This window comes from Cervus canadensis, chromosome 28 (assembly GCF_019320065.1).
Source record: "Cervus canadensis isolate Bull #8, Minnesota chromosome 28, ASM1932006v1, whole genome shotgun sequence".
Lineage (NCBI taxonomy): Eukaryota > Metazoa > Chordata > Mammalia > Artiodactyla > Cervidae > Cervus > Cervus canadensis.
Window position 1 is genome coordinate 9,402,349 of NC_057413.1, and position 14,500 is coordinate 9,416,848.

The following is a 14,500-nucleotide window of genomic DNA, read 5'->3' on the forward strand; positions in this document are numbered from 1 at the left end:
ACCGAAGGGAACTGGAGGGCTGGTGGAGCTGGGGAACCAGCTAAGTCATGAGGCGAAGCCTATGGCTGGTGGCGGCTTGGTCAGTAACAGCCATGAGAGGCTCACGTACCACACGCGTGATGTGTCACCTACATCAGAAAGTAGAGACACTAAAGGGCCAGAGATGACACAGGGGTTTATGAGGACTGCTGTTTTGAAGGGATCTTTCAAGAAAATGCTTGTCTTTGAGATGCTGAGCTCACTTAGAGCTGTGAGTGTGTTCCTAGCAGGGTCCTCTGCCCTGAGGATGGGTGGGGGTTGGGGGTGGTGGTGATGGACTTCCCACTTGGGGGAAGTTAACTGCAATGGACTTGGGTGAAGAAATGCTGGGAGAGAATGTGGTTCCTTCTGAGGAGTAACAGGGTGTGACTGGTGGGTGACGAATGTGACATGACTTAGTGCGCTGTGTTCTCAGGACATTGTCCAGATTGTTTCTTGATTTGTGTTGGTGTGGTTCTCCATCCCGGACATTCATTACAGAGAGACAGGTTGTTTCAGAGCCTGACTCAGAAAACTCCTGGGGTGTGCATCTTAACCACTGGATATCATAGAATCCTATCTCGTGCTAATGGAAGAAGCTGCTTTCAGAGACTGGGATGAAGTCTCACTTTGAAACTTTGTTTTAAAATGCCTGGGGAATGACAGGTCATCTCATCTCGGCAAAACTGAAAAACTGCTAACGTAGCTAGCTAGTGAACTTGATTTTGTTCTCAAAGTTGGGACCAAGGTTTTCCTGGTAAGCATCTTGGTTATCTGCAAAGAGAGGTTAAGCTTTTATCCAAACTGCAATAATATCAACCTCAAAAGAATATCAAGAAAGTAGGGAACAAAGTGAATTTAACTTAAAAATACTTCACAATGTTCAAATAATCTGTTGTGTGTCTTCTCATGTCACCCTCACAATAATCTTTAGCAAATGTGTACTGTCTTTCAGTGGCTATTTCTGAATGCCTCATAGGCTTTGTAACTTGGGATAAGATGGGGGAAACAGACAGACATGGTCTCTGCTCTCACAAATTTAGCCTGTCCTAAAGAAGAAGATGGGCTTCCCAGGTGGCACTAGTGGTAAAGAACCTGCCTGCCAGTGCAGGAGGTGTAAGAGACCTAGGTTCAAACTCTGGGTCAGGAAGATCCCCTGGAGGAGGGCTTGGCAACCCACTGCAGTATTCTTGCCTGGAGAATCCCATGGACAGAGGAGCCTGGCAGGCTACAGCCCATAGGGTCACAAAGAGACGGACACAAATGAGGCAACTTGGCAAAAAGAAAAGACAATGGTTATAAATGCTACTTAATTCCAAGGTAGAATAGAAATATCTTTCTTCAGTTTTACTGAGGGAAAAATGGAGCCTTATATAACATTTCTTTGTCACACAAAAGTAAGTTTAGGAGAAAATTTGCAATGCAAAAATAATATTATAGGAATTTATTAAATCTAGGCAATTTTTTCCACCTCTAATATTTTTGGTTTGTTTTTGTTGTATTACTAATTTCTGATAAAATATCAAGAGTTCTTGCTTCCCTTACATACAATTGCAATGGCACTAAAACCTACAGAAGGCATGACTAAATATAACATCACAAATCTATATTTTTCTATAATATGTTAAACGTCCCCAAAGCATCCTTATAAAGAAGATTCACAGGAGTAAGATTGCTTTACTCCTTTCTGTCTACTCAGTGCCTAGAATGATGCCTGACACATTATTGTTCAGTCATCGAGTCATGTCTGAATCTTTATGACCCCATGGACTGCAGCACACCAGGCTCCTCTGTCCTCCACCATCTCCTAGAGTTTGCTCAAATTCATGTCCATGGGGTCGGTGATTCTGTCTAACCATTTCAACCTCTGCCACCCCCTTCTCCTTTTGCCTTCAATCATTCCCAGAATCAGGGTCTTTTCTAATGAGTCAGCTCCTCACATGAGGTGGCCAAAGTATTGGAGCGTCAGCTTCAGCAACAGTCCTTCCAATGAATATTCAGAGTTGATTTCCTTTAGGATTGATTGACTGCTTTGAACTACTACAGTCCAAGGAACTCTCATGAGTCTTTTCCAGCACCACAATTCAAAAGCATCAATTCTTCAGCACTCAGCCTTCTTTATGATCCACCTCTCACATTCATACATGACTACTGGAAAAACCAGAGCTTTGACTGTGCGGACCATTGTCGGCTAAGTGATATCTCTGTCTGACACATAGTTGCTAGATAAAATGTTGAATAAATGAATGACTGATCTCACTATTGTTTTAAGGAAAGAAAGCCCTATGTTTTCCTTCTTTCTTCATATCGAACATGATCTTAAATTATGTGAACTGCCCTGATTATTCACGTGAACCCACACAACCTATAAAAACTAATGTCAAGGTGAAATAGTCTTAATCTTATATATAAAATTTTCAATTAGCCAAGTTAATTAAGAAGGGCTGATTTCCAAATAATTCCAGAAGTTAATAGGACCAGAATTGTTATAATAGAATATTCCCAAAGATCTTTCCCAAAAGGGATGGTCTAGTTGAGAATGAGTCCAACTGTATATAAACAAACTTGAAATCACCTCGAAGCATGTTTCAACATGCCTGTTGACTGTGTTTTTAATATGGACTTCATTTGCATTTGCAATATAGAGTCGATATTTTCTGGGATGACAGAATTATAATTTTTGAACTTTTTGTTTCTACTAGGGGAAAATAAAGGGATGAGTGAAAAGGCAGCAGCCTGGATTTCCCTGGTGATCCAGATGCCATGCTTCCACTGCAGGAGGCGCGGGTTCAATCCCTGGTTGGATGAACTAATATCCAGCATGCTGCATGGCCAAAAACAGAGGAGGGGGAGGAAAAAAAGGAAAGAAAGGCAGGAGCCAAACAAAGAGGAGCATGAGAGATGAAGCGTTCCAAAAGGAGTCAGGCAAAATCAGTTCAGATAGAAGCTAACTAAGCATGTTTTGTGGCCTTTCCGAGGAGTCTGCTTCACAGTGGTGTACAACATTCTGTAATGAATGTTTGAGCATGTACAGGGAGACCTAAATTATTACCACTGGCTTTGGTCCACCTGGTCGTATGTTCCTTTTGTCCAACGATACCTTAGCTCATGCTGTATGCTTGACTCACTTGGAAATCCAGAAAAAGGATGGGACCAGTTCCCATGCATAGAACGATTGGCCAAACCTTGCAGCATTGGACTGCGGTTAGTTCCACTCCTGGCTCCCTTTTCTACATGGCAACTTAAGACATTTGATGGTATTGAAGCATCATGTTGTCTGTTCTTTGTAAATCCAAGAATTTGTTCCACCATCAGAAGGGACTGCTTAATGAAAGATGGGTCAGGTCATTCGAAATGACAGGCTGTATTTAGCAGAATAATCTTGTTTTTTTCTTTTATTTATTGCCCAATAAACTGAATGTTCATGGGAAAGAATTTTTAGGCGTCCTAGTATTTGTCTTTGGAATGTATTTTTCTACATATGGGAGCACACAGCATCTGCATGATGGATGGTAGACAAATTATTTTACTACAGTTCTTCATTACAAATAGGAGAAAACTGGAGGACAGAGAGCTTAAGTAACTTATTCAAGGTAATCAGATTAGTTAGTAGCCACAGCTAAAACCTGGGACTCAAGGTTCCATGTATTTCACAGATGATTTCATAAGTATATGCAGACATTCCAAATCAGATTCCTCTCTCTCTCCCAAGCTCATTCTTGATTTGAGTGTCATTTTTTTTCCCCTGGAACTAATTACAAATTTACAGTTTAGGCACCAAGCCAAGCCCAGCTATTACTGCTTCAGGCTCTATCAGGGTAAATGTAAGCAGAGATGGTCTGAGTCCTCCGTGAAGACTCTTCAAGGGTCACATTGAAGATGTGGGTTCATGGGCATCTGTGCACGTGTATTGCTCATGCACACATGTGTGGATGGGGGCGGGACATCCTCTAACTTTGACAAGATTGGTTCCTTCTTTGCCTGCTCACCTATGGGTAAGACTTTGTTTAAAAAACAATAAAACCGTCTGTGGGGTCAGGTGTTCCTGTCACACATATCAGCATAACTCATAGACACCTTCTCTTGAATCCCAGAAGAAAATATTCTATTTTAATTCTAAATTATTCTTTATGATATAGGGTGTATATTACTGAGACTTCTGTAACTCTGGCCTTTTTAGTTCACAGAATCCATTATATTCCATAGTGGTGAGTTTTTATTTGTTCATTCACTTGCTTGTGCGTTGAATGATCAACAAGGCTAACAGACATTTTATGTACAGATTCATTTCATCGTTTATGTGTTACTGAAAATCCAAACTTTACAACCGAGCGATATGTTGATGCAGATGATTTATTAGTTGAGGCTATAAGCCTGGATCTTTCAGAAAGAGCACATCAGATAAAGCCACATCAGGATATTACTTTTGATGATAAATGTAGAATCTGGACCATCCCTCTGCCCATCTGTAGACCTGGATGTGGTATGGTGAGCGTGCCCCCTCCAATCCTTCCACATCCCCAACACACTTTTTGGTCTGAAAGCACGTCCTGACTTGGCAGAATAGAAAATGTGGAAAGTGTTAGGATTGAAGCTGCAAATTCAGATAAAAATGCCTTGGTGTGTCTAGTTTATTCTTTGGTAAATAGTATACCTGAAGGTATCTGAAAATTTTCTCTTTTTCATAAGCATATGGTTTTGTTGTCTCTGGTGGCTCAGATGATAAAGAATTCGCCTGCAATGCGGGAGACCTGGGTTCCAACCCTGGGTTAGGAAGATCCCCTGGAGGAGGACATGGCAACCCACTCCAGTATTCTGGCCTGGGGAATCCCCACGGACAGAGGAGCCTGGTGGACTACAGTCCATGGGGTCGGAAAGAGCCGGATGCGACTGAGCGACTAAACCCACAAGGCAGACAGCCATGGGAGAGGTGAGACAGAGGTCTTATTAGATGATTTGCTGTAACAAGATGGACTAATTAACTCTTTCCTAAGAGTTCATGTGCCCATGAAGGTAGTGGAAGCTGAGGCGGGAGAGGGATGCAACCGAGGAAGGAGGCCAAACAGAACTGGATGACACGCGAGAGAGACGCTGAAGACAAACTAAGCAATGTTATGCCTTAAATAGAGACACAAAGAATTAAAATTTGGAATCTGAAGCCATTTCATTCCTGACTTGTTTATGTGCAAATAACCCAGTAAAATGTGTAGGCTTCTTAAAGGCAAAGATTGTGTCTTACCAGTTTCTGCCTGTCTAGTGCTTAATATGGGCTTCCCTGGTGGCTCAGCAGTAAAGAATCTGCCTGCAAGTTGGGAGGCACAGGAGATATGGGTTTGATCCCTGGGTCAAGAAGATCCCCTGGAAGAGGACAGGGCAACCCACTCCAGTGTTCTTGCCTGGAGAATCCCATGGACAGAGGAGCACGGTGGGCTACAGTCCATAGGGTCCCAAAGAGTCGGACACAGCTGAAGTGACTTAGCATGCACGTAGTGCTTAATATAGAACTGAGCACATTGTTATCAATCCTTAAATGTTTATTGTTTTTAAGTAAATGAATGAATGAATGCTTAACATGCACATATATATATATTTTTTTTCTACCAGACAAAAAGATTTCCTTTTTTTTCAGGTTGATGCATTCCATGGTGTTACATATGAAATGAGATGCCCTTTTAATCCACTATGCATGACACTGACCATTCTGAACAAAGAAATTGGCCTTCTCTGAATTCCGATGCTCTTAGAAATTGAGATAAATATTTAACCATCTTACTCTGCGCCCTCGTGGATCTGTGTGGAATCCTTGAGCCAGCTAATTGAACATTAAATGTCTAAATTAAACTACTCACCTCTCAGTAACAGAGGAGGATACAGCAAGTATAAAAGAACATTCTTCTTCCTCACCTGTTAACATAAAGCAAAACAAAAATCTGCAAGAGTATTTTGAGATAGCAGGTATATGAAGAGCTTTGACATACACATACACGTATTATGAACCTTTGACATTTGTAAAACTACATATGCATAAACTTGTATCAGAAACTCTCTAAAAAACAACCACACCACATACCTTTTGCTGTTCTTCTGGGAAAAAAAAAAATAGGTACAGTATTTCCTAATCCATGGAGTTTCCATTCACAGAAAGAGCTAAGTCAGGAAAGAAAAAGTCAGCCATAGAAAGGCATTATATTGGGTAAATGGACCAAATCAGGATAGGAGAACACTGTTTGCAATTTAACCAGCCAAGTTAAACATGACACGATTAGAGCCAATCTTTGGGGACCAAGTTAGTAGTAATTGTGCCTTATTTAACTTGGCCAATTAAAGGCTGAACTCTTTTCTAAATTGGCTATTTTCAAAGCAATCAAACCTTTGCACTTTGAATTTTTTTTTCAGCTTGTCATTTTTAATTTAGGTATGTGACTGCTTAATGGATGTATGTGTACATGGACCCATACCTAAATATTTGCACATAATGCAAAATTAATATGCAGTTGTATTGGGCAGAATAAATGGTTCTTATTTTAATAGGTTTTTTAAACCAGATCGGGGTCATATGTGTTTTCACATGTCCAGTAATTTCCTGCATTGGAAGAAAGGATCTAAGCTGTGAAACATATTGCTTAAGCGAAGATTCCTAGAAAATTACTATTATAACCTGGAAAAACTAAAGAAGCAGGGTTACAATATCTATAAAAAGTAGAGAAGAGAACAAAATGTTGGTTTTTTCTATCAACTGTAAGTGCATCTTTGTTCATTTTGTCACCATGAGTCAGTTAATATTTATTGAATCCTCATTCTGTGTGAAGAACTGCTCTTGACGAGATGATTCCAACCAAAGCCCCAGAAATTATCCCAGTCTCAAGAAGCATCTATTCTAGGGACTTCTCTGGTGGTCCAGTGGTTATGACTCTGAGCTTCCAATCCATGGGGTGCAGGTTCAATCCCTAGTTGGGTAACTAAGATGCAACATGTTGCTGGGCATAGCCAAAAAAAATGGCATCTACTCTAAAAAGAAAGAAAAGACCCAAATTGTGTGGAGGCATAAATACAAAGGACTGATAGTTTGAATCAGCTATTCACCTTTCTACACTGGAATTAAAGTATTCATATACGTTAGCGTTAAAACTCAAGGCTCAGAAAAAGAGAAGAGAAAACAAAGAAAGAAAGTAAGTCATCATAGCTCTATGAATTGAGTCTGATGGAGTCAGTAAAAAAAATTTTTTCTGGGGAATTCTAGCAGAGTAAGTACCAGGAAGAAGGGTAGGGGGCTTTAAAGTGAAAGTAAATTGCGACCCTATGGACTATAGCCCACCACACTCCTCTGTCCATGGGGTTCTCCAGGCAAGAATACTGGAGTGGGTTGCCATGACCTCCTCCAGGGGATCTTCCCAACCCAGGGATTGAACCCACATCTCCTGTGGTTCCTACATTGCAGGCAGATTCTTTACCTCTGAGCCACCAGCAGCTAGTAGAGTAAGCACCGGGAAGAAGGTTAGGGCGTTTTAAAGTAAAAGGAAATGACTGAAAGCTGTGTAGAAAAAAAGACCAGTAGATGCTCTATATTAAAACAAATCTATCTTTCCAATGCCTTTAGGAATTAAGGACAGATGTGTTTTTACATAAGGTGTGGATCCAAATACATAGACTAGAGTAGACTTTACTTTTCAAGATCTAAGACCATTTTCTGCCTAACAGAATGAGTAGTTGCGTAAGAATTTCAATACCATGTTGTATGCATTACGGTTAATTTTACAATCAGCTTTTCTGCACACACTTTTCCATTCTTTGTGGAGATGGAAACCTTAACTCTGTCACCTGTTTTGATCAACAGAAGGAACTGATTACAAAGAATGGTGATCCAAGTGCAGGGTGAAGTTATGGCAGAAGTGAAATGAGAAAACTCGTAATCTGAGGCCATGTGGTGGGGCTGGGTGGGGTGAGCTAGAAGGAGCCCTGGATCCTTGGCTTCTAGGAAAAAGAAGTCAAGGCTCTCCCTTTAATTTCCTTGGGTTGGGGATGGCGGGGAGAGAACTTCACCCTCCCGAAGGAGGTGTTGCTGTCTTTGGTCACATTTTGTGATCTTTCATTGGCCAATGTGGTGGGTGTAATGGCTGTGTTAAAAGATGGGGTTGTCCTCTCTTCAGCTCCTTTGAAGCAATGCCTCTCTTACTATCAATTTCAGATGTTCTTTCTCCCCCAACGGAGTGAACCCCTGACCGGCTTAAGAAAGCCTGAGGCTGAAGACCTAGGCCAGCATTGTTCAAGTTTTGGCTAGGGTTCCTGCTTACTTTCTGGCTCTGGAAATTTGCATTGCCCTTTCTTCTCTTTGGAGGGATACAGTGTGAAGGCTTATGTTTGGGGGAAAAGAACAGATGACATCAGGCCTCTCTCTGCTGTGATCCTAGGCAGAGCTCACTGAGACAGGATCTGTCCAGCCACTGAAGTCCATTGTAGTTTAGGCGTTGAAATCCCAGTTAAAAACAAAGTGTTGTTTAACTTTGCATGTCATTTTTCTATGCATGTATTTACTCTGAGGGCTTTGTCAAGGGGTAATACTTCGGCCACCTCATGCGAAGAGTTGACTCATTGGAAAAGACCCTGATGCTGGGAGGGATTGGGGGCAGGAGGAGAAGGGGACGACAGAGGATGAGATGGTTGGATGGCACCACTGACTCAATGGACATGAGTTTGAGTAAACTCCAGGAGTTGGTGATGGACAGGGAGGCCTGGTGTGCTGCGATTCATGGGGTCGCAGAGTCAGACATGACAGAGTGACTGAACTGAACTGAACTGAAGACTACTCAAGGATGAAATCTGCATATTCTAAAAATTTCTGGCCCAAACACTATCAACATACCCCAAATAAACTATCATAATGATCATCCTTTTGAGGGGAAAAAAAAATATCCATTGTTTAAGCCAGGCAGTCAACGGGATTCTGTTACAGCCATCTGAACTAAGGCAGCCAGGTACCAGGCAACTAGGGTCAGCCCCACGCCTGCACCCCAGAGCCTGCTGAAATCATTAGAACTAGCCAATCCTAAGCCTGTTTACAGGCTTCCTAGCTGCCTCAGCAGTAAAGAATCCGCCTGCCAGGCAGGAGACCCGGGTTTGATCCCTGGCTTGGGAAGATTCCGTGGAGAAGGGAATGGCAACCCACTCCAGTATTCTTGCCTGGAGAATCCCACAGACAGAAGAGCCTGGCGAGCTATAGTCCGCGGGGGTCACAAAGAGTCAGACACAACTTAGCGATTAAACAACAGCAGAAGCAAGCCTGTTTACCCTGCCTCTCCCATTCCTTCCCACACAAACCACCGTGAAAGCTTTGCCCACGTTTCCTTTTGCTCTCTTTGCCTCCTGACAGAGCCTGTCCCTTGGGAACTGTGAATAACAACCTGTCTTTTCTTTTTTGTTTTTTGGTCACGCCACAGGGCATGTGGGATCCTAGTTCCCCAATCAGGGATCGAACTCTTGCCGCCCCCCGTATTGGAAACATGGGGTCTTAACCACTGGACTGCTGGGGAAGTCCCCAAGCTGCCTTTTCAATGGCAGTCATCTCCTGATCTGTTGGCCTCAGTATACCTCAATACTAATTAAAAGTACATTTTAGAACCATGAGTTATACGTCAATGGAAGATTGTAAAAGACCACCAGGAGAAGAAAACACAAAACGCTAGAATCTCAGAAGAGAAGAGAGTGTAAAGTTGCAGCTGGAGACGTGTGGGACACAGGCCAGGTGGGAGATGCCTGGACGACATGGCCGCCTTTTGTCAGCTATGGTCAGGGAGGGGAAAGACACTTGAAACATGCAGCTTAGGCTCAGAGGCAAAGTCAGCTTTTATGTTGGTTTTCCTGCTTTCCAGTTTGTTCTGTGTGATTTCCTGTTAAGTACATTTCTATCTCCTCACTGTGCAGTCAGAATGCAGGAGAGCTGGAAGGCATATTTGCACTGTACTTCAGATATCCTGAGATTACTAGGATAAAGCCAGGGTGGTGGTGGGCTAAAGAGGGGACCCCAGAGGAGGGGTGAAGATGCTGCTGACAACGGAAGCGTCCAGCTGTCTGTCACTTCATTCAGTTCAGCTCAGTTCAGTCGCTCAGTCGTATCTGACTCTTTGCAACCCCGTGAACCGCAGCACGCCAGGCCTCCCTGTCCATCACCAACTCCTGGAGTTTACTCAAACTCATGTCCATCGAGTCAGTGATGCCATCCAGCCATCTCATCTTCTGTCATCCCCTTCTCCTCCTGCCCCCAATCCCTCCCAGCATCAGGGTCTTTTCCAATGAGTCAACTCTTCGCATCAGGTGGCTGAAGTATTGGAGTTTCAGCTTCAGCATCAGTCCTTCCAATGAACACCCAGGACTGGTGCTATTCTCATCTGCTGAAGAATTAAATCTAACCTTGCTCTCTCCTGTTTTAATTTTTTTTAGTAGATTATTTATTTATTTATCTTTGGCTGTGCTGGGTCTGTGGTCTTTGTTGCTTCGAGGGTTTTTCTCTTGTTGCAGCAAGTGGGGGCGCCTCATTGCGGTGTGCAGGCTTCACATTGCCGTGGCTTCTCTTCTTGCAGAGCATAGGCGGGCTTAGCAGTTGTGTGCCCAGGCGTAGTTGCTCCTTGGCATGTGGGATCTTTCCAGACAGGGATCAAACCTGTGTGCCCTGCATTGGCAGACAGATCCTATCCACTCCTCCACCAGGGAAGTCCTACTCTCCTATTTTAAACACTCAGATTTCCACCACTACAATGTTGGCTGTATAAATGCATTCATGACTGAGTTGGAACCTACCTTTCTAGCACTTTCACTCAGCAGAGCTTATTGAATCTTCAGTGTCATAGAATTTCTCACCACTTCTTGAATAGACCATGCTTTTATAACCAGCAGAGCGCTAACTCAAGACTAACAGAAAAATGGGAAAGTAATCCTTTATTAAGATGGACAAAACCCTGCTTACTAGAAAGGCGAGGTTCTCTGATAACAGTGTGATTGGAAAACATGGTTTCCTTTCAGGATTGAATCTGTCCTCCCTTTCATCGCAAATAGCTGACGGATGGCTTAAATACTCAGGGGCACTTGAGAGAGAGAAGGATGTGGCCAGACCTGCGGGGCAGAAGTCAGATCCCCTGCAGTGGCCAGCTGCCTGGGCACAGCTAGTGGCCTTCTTTACCTCCTCGCTGGCACAGCAGGGCAGAGGGAGCTAGGAAGATGGCCAGGCTGCCTAAACTATCTGTGACCAGGAGGCTGGATGTTCCAGAGGAGTTAGACAATTCCTACATATCTCTTCTAGCCCAGCCACCCTGCCCAGGGCTAAGGCCTGGCTCAGGGAATATCAGGTTCTGATTCTTCAGGATGCAGTAGGCATTTATATGTATAGTTCTCTCCTTCCAGGCCAAGGCGGGGAGGGGCGAAAGTAAAGTGGAGCAGGACCTAAATGGGCAGGTCCTTGCCCCCCACGTCCTCTGCCTGCCTTTTGTCTGTGCAACAACCTTAGCAAAAGAATAAGTTTAATCAGAGAAGTGAGAACACGCAGAAACAAAAGAAAACAGTCAGAGGAGACCAAACAGTAATAGTTTAGTCATTAAACACAGTCAAGGACCTTTAGCTCTTTCCCAAGGTTTATAGATAATACCTAAGCCATATCCTGTGGGCTGTCTTACGGATACTGAAACCCCCACCCGGTGGAAAAGCTAACTACTTGGTGACTAGACGGTAGCCATGGCATATGTCACAATTCCAAGAAGTAGCCTCAAGGCAATGGGAACAAACTGACCCTGGAACCGAAGACTAACTGTGCTTAATCAAGATGAAGCACATGATGCTGGTCGGACCACTGATGACTAAGTCCAAGATGACTGTCAGAACTGACTGTGCTGTTTCTGCATGTAGCCCATTCCTCAGCCTATAAAAGCTCTTGCCCACTAATTGCAGGGTCGGGGGAGAGAGTCGGCCTTTGGACAGATGTCTGCCCTCCCTCCCTGGTTGCCAGCATCCCGAATAAAGCAAACTTCCTTTCCCACCAACCTGGCCTCTTTATTGGCTTTTGAGCAGTGAGCAGCCGGACCCCACGTTCATTTATAAAAGTCCTCTGAAACATGACAAGAAAGAATGCAAAGTTTCTCCATTATCTTTAATAAGTGGACTCTATTTTTTTAAATCCACTCTCCCCATTGGCCTCCTTCAGGGTGCAAACCACATTATCCATCAATGCTTGACACAGCAGGTGGTGAGCAATAATAAATTTCCCTTTAGTGAATCATAAAAAAATGAAGAAATGAGTGATGAACGAATCCCAGGCAGTGGGGAGAGAATGTACCTATATAGACTTCTATATTTTTATTATAAAGGCCAAAAAATAAGCCGTAACCATAAAGATTTCACATACACAATGTAGGTAAATCCTCAAAACAATCTTGGGAGGGGGAATGATCCCCATGTTTTCTTATGAGAAAACTGAGGATCGGAGAGACCGTGTCAACAGCCTAAGTGCACATGCATGTGTTGTCATTAGTAAGTGATGACTGGGACTGAGACGCCAAGTCTTCCGGGTCCAAGTTGATACCAGAGCCGTCTAGTTAGTCTTGTGGACAAACTCATCAGGGAAGATGAGAAGAGAGCTTCCAGGGAAAGAACGGGAGTGTGGTTATCAGATTTTACTGTGCTGAAGAATGAATGATGGTTCAATATTCAAAGATCTAAGTAATGTCTATGAGTTAGTAAGAAAAAGACAGAACTCAAAAAATGAGGGGAGAAGATAGGAAAATGTAAATCACAATGAAGACTCTCAACCTTTCTAAGGACTCAGGGAAGTGGAAATTAGAGGGATGAGATGTTCTTACACTCAATATTGGTGAAAAACTTGAGAAGTTTGATAATTTCAAAGGCTGGTAAGAATATGAGATAATGAAATGGGTACCATCTCATCTCATAAGAATATGAGATAATGAAATACTCCTGATGGGAGTATAACATTGTGTGGCCAAAGACTGTTGGCAGTTTCTACTAAAATTTAAACTGCATGTTCTCTGGACTTCCCTGGCAGTCCAGTGGTTAAGATTTCGCCTTGGAGTGCAGGAGGTGTGGGTTTGATCCCTGGTCAGGGAGTTAAGATCCTACATGCTTTGCAGCCAGAAAACAAAATATAAAACAGAAACAATGTAACAAATGCAGTGAAGACTTTAAAAATGGTCCACATTAAACTAAATAAGTAAAATGCATATTCTCTATGACCCAGCCATGGTCTAGAAGGTGGATTCTGTGTATCTCAGGGAATCAGCCAGCCTCATTCAGTATCAGGGAAAGTACCATAACTTCTGTTTGAGTTTGACTGTACACCATCCTTTTAAATGTCTTGTTGAGAGTCTGTGTTTGAGGAGGGTGCTGTGGAGCACAGCCTAGATGCCCTTTCTAGCTGGTTCCTCAGCTGGCGGGAAGGGTGACTGCCAAAGACCCATGGCTGAGCAACCCCTAGGGGATTGCCCTTGGCCCAGGGGAGCTGCCTTGCCCATCCTGGGCAGCCTGTGTCTGGTGACTGGTCAACGTGGGGGTAGAGAGCCCAGCCCCTTGCCTCAGTTCTAGGCAGCACTGAGGGGCCATCCAACCCTGAACTCCAGGGACCCGCTGAGCCCTTGCTGGCAACTGCACGGGGCTCACCTCCTCTCCCCACTAACGTCCCAGCGTGCACAGCTCAGAGCCTGGGTGTCTGTTTCCTGGGGAGCTAGCTTAAGGAGGTTCTATAAGGCACACAGGTGTACAACAGCACACACATATCATTTACTAATATTTAAATGCATGTATATTTTAGCACAGGCTCAAAGACATGCTTTACCAACTGAGTTGGCTTGTCCACTTAATATTCTTATGTGGAGTCCTCACCCTCCTGCCCAGTCTCTCAGATGTAACCTTTTTTGAAAATAGGGTGATTGTGGATGCGATTAGTTAAGATGAGGTCATACCCCAGTCCAACCTGACTGGTGTCCTTAAAAAAGAGAAGCATAGACCCAGAGACACACTCAGGGGAAGGCCACGTGGAGTCTAGGAGAGAGACCTGGGAAAGGCCATTCCTGGCGCTGTCAGAGGGAACACGGCCAACAACTTCATCTTGGACTTCTAACCTCCAGGGACGATCAGTTTTTAAGCCACTCAGTTTCTGGGTTTTTTTGTCGTTGTTGTTACAGCAGTTCCTGCAAATGAATATAGGGCCTGAGAGAAACAGCCCCAAATATGTACAGGGATGTATTCTTTGCAAATTCATAGTAGTGAAGCAGAAAAAGAATAGTCTAAACAATGCAAAGGTTTATCAGTAAGTCCTCACAAGTAAAATGTAGCATATTCAGGCTATGGATATTTAACCTCAGTTTAAAAGCATCTGGTAGGTTTCGTTGCATAAAATCAGCAGGTTTGTTGTGTGTATTTAAAGGACCCAAGGACACAAAGAGCTCCCCATGGTGTCAGGCCAGAGACCAAGCGTGGATGCACCAGG

The 14,500-nt window shown here is 43.4% G+C and overlaps 1 protein-coding gene across 6 annotated transcripts in view; it reads left to right on the forward strand.

The window, feature by feature from the left end:
* The window catches only part of LOC122429878, a 136,134-nt gene that overhangs the window by 102,503 nt on the left and 19,131 nt on the right, over positions 1–14,500 (forward strand). The window contains exons 1-2 of one of the 6 annotated variants that reach the window (XR_006266181.1): positions 4,816–4,948; positions 5,648–6,513. The exons of 4 other annotated variants lie outside the window; for them this stretch is intronic. The gene's annotated coding sequence lies outside the window, so the exon portion shown is untranslated. Of the gene's footprint in view, positions 1–4,815; positions 4,949–5,647; positions 6,514–14,500 lie in introns of those variants that run through there. One more of the 6 variants, XR_006266174.1, reaches the window with a different exon arrangement.